General features: G+C 45.2%; 1 pseudogene; it reads left to right on the forward strand.

Annotated features, from left to right (window-relative positions):
- The first annotated feature begins 1,409 nt into the window (after positions 1 to 1,409).
- On the forward strand, positions 1,410 to 2,500 carry LOC103652126 (60S ribosomal protein L26-1-like; annotated as a pseudogene).
- The last annotated feature ends 12,202 nt before the right edge of the window (positions 2,501 to 14,702 follow it).

Here is a 14,702-nt window from a genome sequence, read left to right on the forward strand (position 1 = left end):
CTCGGGCCACCAACTGGAAGTGGCGACGCGCGGCCCGACGACGCGTGTGCTAAGATTTATTTGGCAAAAAAATTGCTCCCGCGGAGCTTCGAACTAGAGACTTGCGCCTTGCTTCGAATCAGTGTTACCACTAGACTACTCGCTTGTTCTTATAAATAAAGAAAGTTAGAGTGCATAAGTTGGTCAATTGGGCCTAATCAGAACAGAATCATTAGCGTAGTACCTGTTCCCATCTGTCGTTCTATTAAGGTGTTCCTAGCCGCCATTCTGCGATCTGCATGGCTGTTCTGCTTCTGCCTTCTGCGATCTGCGCTTCTACGTTATATGATTGACGATCTCAGTCTCGACCCTTAGGTTACGGCACACAACGACGCCGGTGTCGGTCGTCCGCTTGATCGGCAACTGGGTAGCGTCGCAGCGAACGAGCGATCTTGTCGCCTGATCCATTGATGCATTGAGTAAGTCCATAAGTTTTGATAGATTAATAATTCATCCATTCATCAAGATGCAAATTAAATAATTATCTTTCAAGATGCAAATAGTATGGTAATTATCTTTCAATCACTGTTTCTTGCAAATTTCATATTTCATATGTTTGGGCTCTATTGTAATCTAGTTTAAAATTTTCAGTTAATTATTAAGTTTTATGATGCATACCCTCCAAAATCCTAGGTCCGCGGCAAAGCAGCGGCGTCGTGCGCAGAGCTACGGCGGGTGTGGACAGAACAGCGGCAGGGCGGGGAGAAAAGCCAGGGCGGGGAGAAATGTTATGATCATTTGATGCAACAGGAGATTTCTTTTGAACCCTAACTTAGATCTTTTTATTGGTTTGTGTTGAACCTTTAGCACCTGTAGGATATATAATCTAGAGCAAACTAGTTAGTCTAATTATTTGTGTTGGGCATTTCAACTACCAAAATCATTTAGGAAAAGGTTTGACCCTATTTCCCTTTCACATACAGTGATGTTGCAGGCACTCACGAGGTTGCTAACGAGAGGTAGGCCCCAAGAGAGACAAATCTTGATGTGATCCTTCACTAGCACATGTAACTCCATTAAATAAATTGGTTAACCAAAACTAGATTAAAAATTGAACTACTATCTAAATATTAGGAACTACTATCTAATCCATAACCAGAACCTTTCTACTCTCTCATTCTATTTTTATTTCTCTGTCCCAGTGACTATCCAAACGTCACCAAAATCGATATAGCCCATGTCCCATAGCAAGCAAAAAAAGCCCAACCTAACCACACATTCCATCCAACAGATCGTGCGCGGCCTCTCATTCTACCGAGTGCTCCATTCTACCACCAGCCGCCTCCACTCGCTCTCCCACACAGAAAACCCTAGCCGCCGCCACCGAAGCGCCCTCCCAGGTAAGCTGGAGCGTCCATCCCACCGCCGCCATGAAGCACAATCCCCGCGTCACAAGCTCCCGCCTGAAGTGCCGCAAGGCGCACTCACGGCCCCGTCCTCCGTCCGCTGCGTTCTCATGTCCGCCGGGCTGTCGACGGAGCTCCGCCACAAGTACAACGTGTGCTCCATCCCGATCCGCAAGGACGACGAGGTGCAGGTCGTGCGCGGCACCTACAAGGGCCATGAGGGGAAGATGGTGCAGGTGTACCGCCGCCGCTGGGTCATCCACGTCGAGCGGATCACCCGCGAGAAGGTGAACGGCTCTGTGCCTGGATGAGCGATCATCCAAGAGATCGACTAGGCTCTTCACGGTCATCTGATGGTTGCGTACCGCCTTTTCCTCATCTCTTTAGTTTTTGCTACCAATGATTATGTGATAGAGGTTTTATGTTATTTGAAAACTGCTCTATGCCTGGATGAGAGTTTTGGAACATAATGTGAACCTGTGTGTCTGTTATCTGAGCTTTGAAGATCTGAATATGTGGTTAATGTCTCCTTGTAGTATCTTCTAAATGATTGCTGTGATTTGTCTTCACTCTATTGTCTGTCTGATGCATGTAGTGCTTTTTGCTAATTTTATATTACAGTCTATTAAATTAGCTTGAATTATTGTTTGTAGGATGTATTTCGAATTATCTACCTGTGGGGAAACAATTTATATTAATTGTCGATCTAGTTATTCTGAACGTTTTAAATTTTCACAGCGAATTTGATCTGAGCAAATTCTATTGCATTATACTACTACCAACTGACAGTCTTCTGGAAAGGAACATGATATCAGAGATCATTTGTGCCTAAATCTCTGCATTTTTACCTCTCCAAAGCAAATGCCAACTGCAATCAGTTTCTGTCAGTGTAGCATTGGTTATTATTTCATTATAAACACCTTGTGTTATATGTCTTTCTCAAATTATTGCAATAACTAACAATTGGCATCTTGTTGTTGCTTATTAGCATTAATATGTAACTGTTTCTGTCCATGATATTTCAGTCTCATATGGAGGCTTTGAGGGCTGAACCTGTTGCTGAAGGTGAGATGCCAGCATCCAGTGTGCGCCTTGTGTCCAAGGTGCTGTGCTAGAGCAGCTCACACCAATTCCTAAAGAGCATTGGCATCAAAACATCGGCATCCTCCAAGTCAGCATCATCAAATCAAAGTGAGCTTCGGGAACAACTTGCAGCTGAAGCGACGGCTGCTGTTCAAGGTGAACTTGACCAGCTCAGGAAGAAATGTGAAGTCAAGTGGTGATGCTGTGAACTGAGTTTAGTGTTGTCCACTTAGTTTGTATGCTCACTGGAATAGTAGTTTTATTCATCTACGGAATATGGAATTGTGTGCTCATTAGTATCTTTGCAATTTCCAATAAAAATATTCTCTGCACATCTGTGACCAAACTGGTGGCATATAATAAAACATATGCCACGTCAGCGTGGACGTCAGCTGCCACGTCACTAGCCACCTCAGCGCTGACGTCATACGCCATCGGGACCCTTCCAAACTGCTGTTAATGACCAAAACACGACTCTATCTATGACGATACCGTACCGTCATAGAAAGCAAACGACGTTAACGACTCCATCAGCTTGCCTGGGCAGACGACGGATTATGACAGAAAAGTGCCTTCCTCCATGACCAAACCTGATCGTCATAGAATGAAATCACTTCCATGACAACGCGTATTTCGTCACAGAATGGATACACATCGATGACGAAAATGGGTAGTCCGTCACAACACAACAAATGTGACACGACCCCTATGACCAAATCAGAATCGTCACAAATTCGTCACAAATCTTTATCTGTGACGATACCTGCATATTTCGTGACGCAATACGAACGTCATCGATGATAAGATCTCTACTAGTGGTGGCGCCTTGCTCCAAATTGACAATGTGTTTGGAGTCTTTGATCATAAGTTCAAAGCTCACAAACTTGCCAATTACTTCCTCGGGAGACATCTGTTTATATCTAGGGTCTCCACGGATTAGTTGCACTTGAGTGGGATTACAAAAAACAAGTGATCTAAGAATAACCTTGACCATTTCTGTGACACCCCAGTGTCACCTAGGGTTTCTCTCAAAATGCTAACCCAAGAACCATCATTTTATGTGAACCAAATTGAGCATGAGCATCAAATTGACTTAAGAGTGAAGAACCCACCAAGCCTATACTTAAAAGTATCATGATCAAAACAAATGGGTCTTTCAAAAAGGGTAATAATGTTGCAACCCTAATAAAAACCCTAAGTGAGCCCTATGAGCAAAATTCAAGAAAATGGGGAAAAGGGTATGAAATATTTAAAATCATGGCTTGGGCCAATTATAAACATTGAAGTATATTCATTAAGCAACAAGAAAGATTGAGGAAGCTTGGCCAAAATAACTCAATTAAAACCCCAAAACAAGCTTCTCATGTGGGGACTCAATGGGGAATTCTGAATTTCAGAATTCTGAATTTCAGACCTTGAGCCAAAGATCAAGTGTGTTCACCTTGATCCCTAACTCAAATCCTAATGGCCCCATTAACAAAAATGTGCCTAACTAACCCCTCTATCGTGTGCCAGAAGATGGCATTGGGACGCGAGCCCTAGACACGACAAAACCCTGGATTTGCCTCGGGTTTGAGCAGGGAGACAGACCGGATTTTCGGGCTCCATATCTCTGCAACCAGTAGGCAAAATCCTATGACCCCCACACAAGATCGGTAGCTTGTAGGGAGGAGAAGAGGTTTTGTGCACTGACCAAGGCGAGAGCAGGCTTGGATGAGCGACCACACGCGCCAGAACTAGGGCAGAACGAACGGGCACACGTGTTCGACCATGGTCGGCACGCCGGCGCTCGCCCAACCCGCGCGCGCGCTCGCCCCGGTGTTCGGTCAAGTCCGCCGCGCGCCCTTGCCCTCGGTCGTGCCCGCCCGCGCCTATAAAGCCTCCCCGGGCGCGCCTCACTTTACCCCGCGCTCACCATCACCGGCCAACCACCCCTCCTTAGCTCCGACGAGCTCTTTTCCGCCCGCCACTGCCGCCAGAGCCTCGGCCACCGTGGCCAGCCCACTCCAGCCACCCCCAAGTCGCGCCAGTGCTTCGGCTAGGTCCGCCAGTGGCCCGTGAAGCTTTCCAAGCCCTCGGACCCGGCAGAACTTCACCGGAAGCCCGAAATCGACTTCACCAGACTTCGGTCGCCTGCCTGTGCGCGTGGACCAAGCTCTCCGGTGAGCCATTCTTCAATTCCTCGCACACACCCCTTCCTTGTTCCCTAGTGAAGCTCTCTGACCCGTTCAATTGAACTATCGCGCCGTGAGTAGGCCGGACTCCTCGCCGCCGACGAGCATCTCCGCCTGCGCACGTGGACCGACCGACTCCGACCACCCCCGACGGCGACCCGCACATCGCTGTGATCCCCGAGACCTCCCCTACATCCTCGACCACCTCACCGGAGCAATCTCGCCGCCGGTAAGCCCCTCCGCACTTTCTTCCGCCGCGGTTACTGTTTAAGTTAGGAGAAGGACCTCGGGTTAGGAGTAGAAGAACCCGGGGGGTTTTCTGCAATGTCAGTGACTCATTTGAATAGTAGCCCAGGGACTGATCCGTGAGGAAAACTTAAAACACCCGCCAGGGACCCCAGTGCAAAGTAGTTTTCCATTTAATCAATTCTGTTAATCTTTTTAAATAACATGAGAACTTAGAAAATCCATAACTTGATGAATTCTTAATCAAAAGTTGTCAAACTAATTTTGCTAGGTCCTCAATATTATGAACTATCATTTAAAAATAATAAACCCTATGCTTTCTGTTCTAATTTTTAGAGTTTAAAATTAAAAACAGAAACTGACCAAACCTTGTTTAATTAAGGAAAATTAGTTTTTCTTCTGTACTGAGCCTAAGAAAAATTGTAGGTGTTCAAACCTCATTTAGACACTGTTTAAAAATAGTGGGAACCCCAGTATTGAAGAATATAGTGTAGATATTCATTTAAAGTTGTTTTGCCCAAAACTTAGGAAAAATCAGAAAGGCATTATAAATTAATGAACAGTGAGTGAAATTATTTTTCTTAGTTTGCTTAAGTAACAGAAAACCTAGGAAAAATAAAGAGACCTTCAGTCCAGATCAGTTTTAAAATAAAATGTTTTATTTAGCATTATTCCAACTGGAAATTAATTATTAGAATTACAAAACCAGACCCAAAATTTATAATAAAAATCCAGTGGACTTAAAACCACCAGAACCCCACTGCAAAAATAATGAACATCTCAACCCAACATTTTAAGTAGGGTAAATAAATCTAACATGATAATAAGGCATTTTCCAAATAAATCATGAATAACCCATAATAATGCAATAATGGGCAACCAAAATTTTGCTAAGTCAATGATGATATAAGCCACCAGAGAAAAATGCAGATCCATTAAAAAGATACAAAATAATACCTATTGCTAATATTTTATAAGAAAGACCATTTAAACCAAGTAATGCATACCACCCCTTCCCTTAAGCAAAAAGATGCCAAACTTCAAAATGATTGCTCTTGCGCAAAATAGAAGCTAAGAAAAATCAGAAATCGGTTGTTTGATATTTTTCAAATATAGTGGTAGTAGAAAGCACCTCTTTGGCTAGAAACTTGAGAAAACCCTAGTAAAATAACTAATAGGTATTAATGGCTAAATTTTTGTGCCAAGTCATGTTATAGCACCTAAAAGCCAGCAAAAATAAGTTTAAGAGAATTACCTACTGTTAACTAATAGTTGTAGTTCAAAGCACCCCTTCTGCCCTAGAACTTGGTAATTTTGTCCAGAGAAAACTATTCACTTTCTAATCCCTAAATTTTGAGACAGAGAATTATACACCAATAAAAAGCCACTGTAATTTTTGCAGAAGTTTTGGAATTTTATTAAGGCAACTTGTAGTTCAAACCCACTCCAAAAACTTAAGGAGAATAAAGAAAAAGAAAGAAGAAATAAACCTCGCTCCAATGAGTCCAACTTGAATTCATGTCAAAACTCACTATGGCTTTAAAAGAATTCAGTGGAACCCCAAAAACAAACCTACCACTTACCTTAGCTAAGTTTGACCCAATTTACCAAAAATGCCACCCAAAGGTCTTACATAAGTAAGGTGTAACTCTATCTAACGCAAGTAGATCATGAAGTTGTAATTTCTAAAGCACATATCATGTCATGCATCTATCTTACGCATTGCATTCATTAGATTGTAATCTTGCCGACGGAGAGTACGTGCTCATCCCTGAGCAAGGATCTGTCCAAGAGGAGGACCAGGAGCAAGCTTCCGAGGCTGCTGTTGAGGATCTCCCCGCAGCCCCAGCAATTGAAGGCAAGCCCCAGTTTATATGCATAACCATATTACTATATGCTACTTTACTACACTTAATGCTTGTAGGATTGTAATGTGCACTTAAGTGTAGGAGTTGCTTGAAACCTCTAGTTGCATGAACTTAGGATTCCTTTTTGAGATGAATACTAGTATGCTAGGTCGAGTAGCTGCTTTGCTAATCAGGATCTCGGTAGAAGTCGAGTGATTTTTCTAGCACTCGTGCGAGGTCAGGAATTGATTGTATTCATCTTGATAACGGGATCTATGTTAGTCTATGGACTTGGGTCCAGGGAGGATGCCTTGTCCATGAGACGGGAAAAAGGAATTAAGGATTAATGTGTGGATACCTGAGTCAAGCTTTTGAACGTACTAAGCACATGCCGGGAAAAATGGTAACCAGTAAACCTAGTACCTGAGTGAAGCCGGGCGCGGACTTTATCCCTCATGCGACCTGAGACTGGGTCTCCCATGCTAGCTATGGTGGGTACAAGTGCGGTCACTGCACGGCTGCAGCCGGGGTCAGTGGAGCATTGTATGCCAAGGCGGTGAGGCCTGGACGCGAACGAGGAATCGATGGGGACGGTTGTCATGTGTGGGGTCGGAGTACCCTGACATGTCGTGTGTTTAGGTTTACCTTGCAAGGTTAAAACTCGATTCGAATCGTCTGCTTCTCGCAGCTAATGAGACTGCTTGACCCCTTGTACTGCATCGAGTAAGAAATGAAATGAGGTTACATGAGATAATTTGTTGATTGAACTAAATGCTTGTTACCATGTATGCTTAGAAGGAGTAAACTTAGCTAAGTTAATGATGATAGAATTTGAAAAGCTAAAAATTGATTTTAGAAATAGCTAGTGCTTTTGGCAAACCAAACCCCTCAACCAAACCGCTGCATAGTCTAGAGGTAGAGGAGTAGACTCCTCACACCGGTTAAGTCTAGCTGAGTATTAGTATACTCAGCCTTGCTTGTGGCATAATTTTTGCAGGTACCATTCAGGAAATGGTTGATGGTGTGACTTGGCCTACCACCCTGCCACCGGGTTGGACGGTCGAGTGGGATGTTGCTCCGGCAGGAGAGGAGCACGAGGAGTAGTGGGCTAGGCCTTGCCCATTTCCTCGATACCGACGACATCGATTATCCGCTGCATTTTATTTTGTGAACTCTTATTTGCTACTCAAAAACTCCGATCTATGTAATAATTCAGCACTTAATTTGAGGTTTCCTGTTTTATTGTATTTCTTCTGTGACTCACCTTCGAGTGAGATTGTGGAATTTGATCCTGGTTAAGTGGCTCTATCGGACTATATCTGAGGGACTGATGGGTTATTCCGATTTAAGTGTGTTACGGCCCCTAAGGCGTGACTTAGGCACTTAAGCTGGAATAATTCAGGTGGTTCTGCCACAGCTGGTATCGGAGCAAATTCCACCACAGAGAAGGACAATAAACCATGAATACCAATTTTCAAAATCTAAAACTTGCCTAGAAACTGCTACGAATCGTCAGGACTAGACCGCTAGACCTAGGACGAAAGGCCTTAGGCATAGAGGGAGAAATAGGTGGCTAATTAGTTAGGCCCCGTGGGCTAGTACTTCGACTTTTAAGGATGCCCTAAGAGCACCCTATTGTTTGGAGAGGAGACATTACTTCCAGCATGCATGCATTATAAACACAAAGAGGAATTAAAACTTGAGCTAACCCACTTCCTTTAAAAAAAGTCCGGGCTCTCTTTTTCTTTTTCCTTCCACCATAATCTTTACCTTTGATTCCCTTCCGCAGATGAATTCACCCACCCCCGCCAGTGGAGGAGACACTCGTTTCAGTTCTGACTTCCTTTCTCACGATGGCTTTCCTTCCATCTTGTGGGAAGTGCTTAACTCCGCCGGTTACCCTACGCCCCCTTTGTAAACGGTGCAGTTGTATGAGGAGCATTGGGTACCTCGTTGTCGGGTCTGGCTGACTTTGGAGGCTCATCCCCTTCAGCCAGGTTGGTGTTCTCTTGATTCTGAGACAATTGGACTCAGGACGGACGACACCGTTGAAGCAGCAGCCATGAAGACTCTGACGACTTTCTGTGGCTACCATCCCCTGGAGATGGTGATGCACCCCTTGGGACTCTTCCCTGCTGAGAAGAAGGATGATCCCATGTGGTGTAACCGCGTGAGCCATGTGAAGGATGTGTGGGCAATGTATCCTGACTTGGTTGGGAGGGTCACCGTTCAGTGCATGGGTGCGCTGTACTGCCTTCAGGCCCTTCAAAGCGATGCTATGGCACTCCTTGCTAACACCGCTCAAACCGCCAAGCTCACTCTCGATAGTCGAGAAGATTTTGTGGTCGATCTATCCACCGAGTTGGTAGAGAAGGATCTGCAGGTGGAAAGGCTGAGCCAACGCATTACCACCTTGGAGCAGCAGGTGGAGATCCGAGACAACACCATTGATGTCTTGGAGAACCAGCTTCACGATGTGTAGAGGGAACTCGAAGAAGCGAATGACCACCTGGACATGCACCACTTGGAGATGGAGGCCAATGAAGCCGGAAGCGAGGAAGAAGAGGCTCCCGAGGAGCTAGGACCAGCCCCTGGTGCCCATGGGACTACCTCCGTGATGCCTCCTTCACCCGTATCCAGTGTCGCTTCCACCGCTCAGGGTTAAGCAGCCACTTCGACACTTTTAGGCGGATAGAAACCTATGCGAGCTTAGTTAATATCAGATTTTGGACTAGGCTTACGGGTACTTTCCCCTGATTGATGTAACCCTGTGAACTTTTGAAATCTATGGGATGTTTGTCACCATGTTATCTTCATTTCGAACCTAATATTATGATTATGGCATTTTTCCTTCCATATGAGATGATATCTTGTCGTTCGAAACTGTGAGATGGGATAACAATGGCGGCAATCTCTGTTTTCATATGGCAGCTAGGCAGCGTCGCGGGCATAACGAGCAGGTTCCCCCGCCACCTCCTCCAGCTCCCACAGTGCAGGAGCTGATGGCCCAGCAGAATGAGATTCTGCGACAGCTCTTGCAGCACCAGCCCCACCCTCAGCAGCATGGTGGAGGCCAGCATCAGTGACCTCCGGTAATGGCAACCTACCAGGAGTTTCTGAGCACGCAACCACCCTTGTTCACCAAGGCAGAGGATCCGTTGGACACCGACGTGTGGCTCCGCGTCGTTGAGTCCAAGTTTCCCCTCCTCACGGGAGATTGCCCTGATGAAGCCAAGGCTCGCTTCGCCGCACAGCAGCTTCGCGGCCCTGCTCGGACTTGGTGGGACCACTTCCGTGCTATGCTCCCCAATGATCGTGAAGTATCTTGGGAGGAATTCAAGACTGCCTTCAGAGGACACCACATCCCAGCTGGCATTCTTGATCGGAAGCTGAATGAATTTCTGGCACTTAATCAAGGAACCCGCACGGTACTGCAGTATGCGCAAGCCTTCAACGACTTATGCCAGTATGCAGGGTACCATGCTGATTCTGATGAAAAGAAGAGAGACCGCTTCCGCAGGGGTCTCAATACCAAGCTGCGGGAACGACTCAACACTGTCCGGGCTGATAGCTTCAATGAGTTGGTCAACATGGCCATCTCCCAGGAGGATTGCATTGTAGCTCACCGGGCAGAGAAGAAGAGAAAGGCACCAATGGCAGCACCTTCCGCTCAGGCTCAGAGGTTCTGTATTGTTTCTCACAATCAGAGCAGGGGTTTCCAGCAGCAGGCAGGCAGATGGGTGATCAGGCCACCTCAGCAGCAGCAGCCGGCACCTAACCGCTTTCCAGCTCCCGCTCCAAGGAACAATCAGCCTCCGCAGCAGCAGCAGTTCTGCCAGGGCAATGGGAACAAGTGTTTCACTTGTGGCAATGTGGGCCACTATGCCAAGAATTGTCCTAGGAACCAGCAGAGGCAGATGCCAGCACCAAATCAAGACAAGGGAAGAAAGCAGAAGGTACAAGTCAGGCAAGGGAAGCTCAACTTCACTGCTCTGGAGGAAGTACCTGAGGGAGCTCCTATCATGACCGGTATCTTTTCAGTTTATAATCAACCTGCTTTAATTCTGTTTGATTCTGATGCATCTCATAGTTTCATTAGCCAAAAGTTCAGTGCTAAATGTGAACTGCCATTCTCTCACTCGAAAGGGTCATTCTTGATAGTCACACCTGGGGGTAAAATTTCAACTAATCAATTAAACCAAAGTGTGCATATTCAACTGGGAAGCCACATTGTCAAAACCACTCTTCTTGTTTTGGGTTTGGAAAATGTGGACATTATTCTGGGAGCTAATTGGATGACCTTGCACCAAGTTGTGCTTGATGTAGCCAGCCGTACCGTGGAAGTTAATTCTCCGTTCTGCGGGAACTTCACCTTAATTCTGCCTAGTCAAGGTTCTACTCAGTCATGTGCTTTCTCTATGACAGAGTTACCTCTGAAGAAGATCCCAGTGGTCTGCGAATATGCAGATGTATTTCCTGATGAATTGCTAGGAATGCCACCAGACCGGGATATTGAATTTGCCATCGAGTTGCAACCGGGAACGACCCCAATTTCCAAGAGGCCCAACCGAATGCCACCCGCTGAGTTGGCAGAATTGAAGAAGCAATTGCAAGAGTTGCTGGATAAGGGATTTATTCGCCCAAGTACTTCGCCTTGGGGATGTCCAGCACTGTTTGTAAAGAAGAAGGATGAAAGCTTGAGGCTGTGTATAGATTACCGCCCTCTTAATGCGTTAACTATCAAGAACAAGTATCCTTTGCCTCGTATTGATGTTCTTTTTGACCAGTTGGTCGGGGCCAAGGTGTTTTCCAAAATAGACCTTCGCTCTGGCTACCATCAGATCAAAATACGAGCAAGCGATATTCTGAAGACGACATTCTCAACCAGATATGGGCTATATGAATTCTTGGTGATGTCATTCGGGCTGACAAATGCACCAGCATATTTCATGTATCTGATGAATTCTGTTTTCATGCCTGAATTGGACAAGTTCGTAGTGGTTTTCATCGATGATATTTTGGTGTACTCAAGGAACGAAGAAGAACATGTCGGGCATTTGCATGTAGTGCTTCAACGTCTGCGAGAGCACCACCTTTATGCCAAGTTATCCAAGTGTGATTTTTGGCTAAAGGAAATCAAATTCTTGGGTCACACTATCTCTCAGGCAGGAATAGCTGTTGATCCTGATAAAGTGCAAGAGGTGATGAACTGGAAGCCACCAACGACTGTCCGTCAAATTCGGAGTTTTCTAGGATTAGCTGGTTATTACCGAAGATTTATTCCGGATTTCTCTCGAATTGCGAAGCCTATAACTGAGTTGCTGAAGAAAGAAGCCAAGTTTGTTTGGAGTCAGAAGTGCGAAGATGCCTTCCATGCATTAAGGCAGCATCTGACCACATCACCAGTATTAGCGCAACCCGACAACAGCAAGTCTTTCGATGTGTATTGCGATGCCTCTGGCACTGGGCTAGGTTGTGTCTTGATGCAATACAACCGAGTCATCGCTTATGCCTCAAGAGCACTCAGGCCTCATGAACAAAATTATCCCACTCATGACCTCGAGTTGGCAGCAGTGGTTCATGCATTAAAAATATGGAGGCACTATTTAATGGGAACCCACTGCAACATCTTCACTGATCATAAGAGCCTTAAGTACATCTTCACTCAGGCTGATCTCAACATGAGGCAGACAAGATGGCTAGAGCTGATCAAGGATTATGACCTGGAGGTACATTATCACCCAGGAAAGGCCAATGTGGTAGCAGATGCCTTGAGTCGGAAGTTGCAATGCAATTGTATTCCGATGGATTCTCACATTAACACCTTGTGTGATGAGTTGAGAAAGATGCAAATTGAAGTGATTCCTTCTGGTTCCTTGTCTCACATTTCTGTTGAGCCAGCTTTGCAAGACCAGATTATCATGGCCCAGCTCAGTGACAAGGGAGTGCAGATTATCAAGAAGAATCTCCATCAGAAGGTTGAGAAGTATAATTGTTTCCGCCAAGATGAAAAGGGTGTGTTATGGTTCAAAAGCAGATTGGTGATTCCTAAAAACCAGGACCTCAAGAGGAAAATCTTGGATGAGGCTCATCTCTCCAAATTCTTTATGCATCCGGGAAGGACCAAAATGTACCATGATCTGAAGCCTTTGTATTGGTGGACCAGAATGAAGAGGGAGATAGCCCAGTATGTATCAGAATGTGACACTTGTTAGAGGATAAAGGCAAGCCACTTGAAATCAGCTGGAGCTTTGCAACCCCTATCTATACCTTCATGGAAATGGGATGACATCAGCATGGATTTCATTGTGGGTCTGCCCAACACCTCTCGTCATCATGATTCGATTTGGGTTATTGTGGACCGACTGACGAAAGTGGCACATTTTCTTCCTGTGCACACCACTGATAAGGCTCAGAAGTATGCAGAATTGTATATTGACTGGATCGTGTGTTTGCACGGATTACCTCGGACCATTGTTTCTGACCGAGGAGCCCAATTTATTGACAGATTTTGGGAACAACTGCAGGAGTCTTTGGGAACCAAGCTAATCAGAAGTTCAGCTTACCACCCACAGACTGATGGTCAGACGGAAAGGGAAAACCAAATCCTGGAGGATATGCTGAGAGCTTGTGCAATCGATTGTGGCAAGAACTGGGCTAAGCACCTCTCCTTGGTAGAGTTTGCTTATAACAACAGTTATCAATCCAGCCTAAGGATGGCACCTTTCGAAGCTCTCTATGGAAGAAGATGCAGGACACCACTCAATTGGTCTCAACCTGAAGAAAGAGAAGTTTTTGGACTTGACTTAGTGACTGAAGCCGAAAGGAAGGTCAAACTAATCAGGAAGAATCTAGAAGCTGCTCAGGCCAGGCAGAAGAGTTACCATGATAAAAGAAGAAAACCTCTCCAGTTCAAGGTGGGAAGTTTTGTATACCTCAAGGTATCACCCACCAAGGGAGTGCAGAGGTTTGGGATCAAAGGCAAGCTAGCCCCTCGTTACATTGGACCTTATGAGATCATAGAAGCATGTGGACCCATGGCATATAAGCTAAAGTTACCTTCAAAGATGTCTGCCATTCACAGTGTGTTCCATGTATCTCAGTTGAAGAAGTGTGTTCGATTACCGACCGAGATCATAGCAGAGCCAGAATTGGAGATAGAGCCAGATCTATCGTACCAAGATTCTGGATTGCAAAGAAAGATCAACTCGGGCTAAATCGATCAAGATGTACAAGGTCCAGTGGAGTAATCACTCAGAGGAAGAACCTACTTGGGAAACCGAGGAATTCTTGAGATCCAACTTCCCCGATTGCCTACCTAAGGAAGCTGGTACGTAATCACACCCAACCCCTCCTCCTGCCCTTCGAATCTAATTTTCAAGAATATGATCTTAATTCAGAATGAAGTAATCATGAAATAAAACTTAAAAAGGGCTTCCTTCTGAAGTTGCAAAGAGAATGACATTCAAAGAGCAGTTTTGCCCTAATAATAACAATAATCACCCACTTCCTTTAAGTCTCACCCTTCGCTTCACCCCGGGAGGACTCTGGCCCGAATCTCGGGACGAGATTCCTTTAAGGGGGGAAGGCTGTGACACCCCAGTGTCACCTAGGGTTTCTCTCAAAATGCTAACCCAAGAACCATCATTTTATGTGAACCAAATTGAGCATGAGCATCAAATTGACTTAAGAGTGAAGAACCCACCAAGCCTATACTTAAAAGTATCATGATCAAAACAAATGGGTCTTTCAAAAAGGGTAATAATGTTGCAACCCTAATAAAAACCCTAAGTGAGCCCTATGAGCAAAATTCAAGAAAATGGGGAAAAGGGTATGAAAAATTTAAAATTATGGCTTGGGCCAATTATAAACATTGAAGTATATTCATTAAGCAACAAGAAAGATTGAGGAAGCTTGGCCAAAATAACTCAATTAAAACCCCAAAACAAGCTTCTCATGTGGGGACT

Source organism: Zea mays, chromosome 3 (genome assembly GCF_902167145.1).
Source record: "Zea mays cultivar B73 chromosome 3, Zm-B73-REFERENCE-NAM-5.0, whole genome shotgun sequence".
Classification (NCBI taxonomy): Eukaryota; Viridiplantae; Streptophyta; class Magnoliopsida; order Poales; family Poaceae; genus Zea; species Zea mays.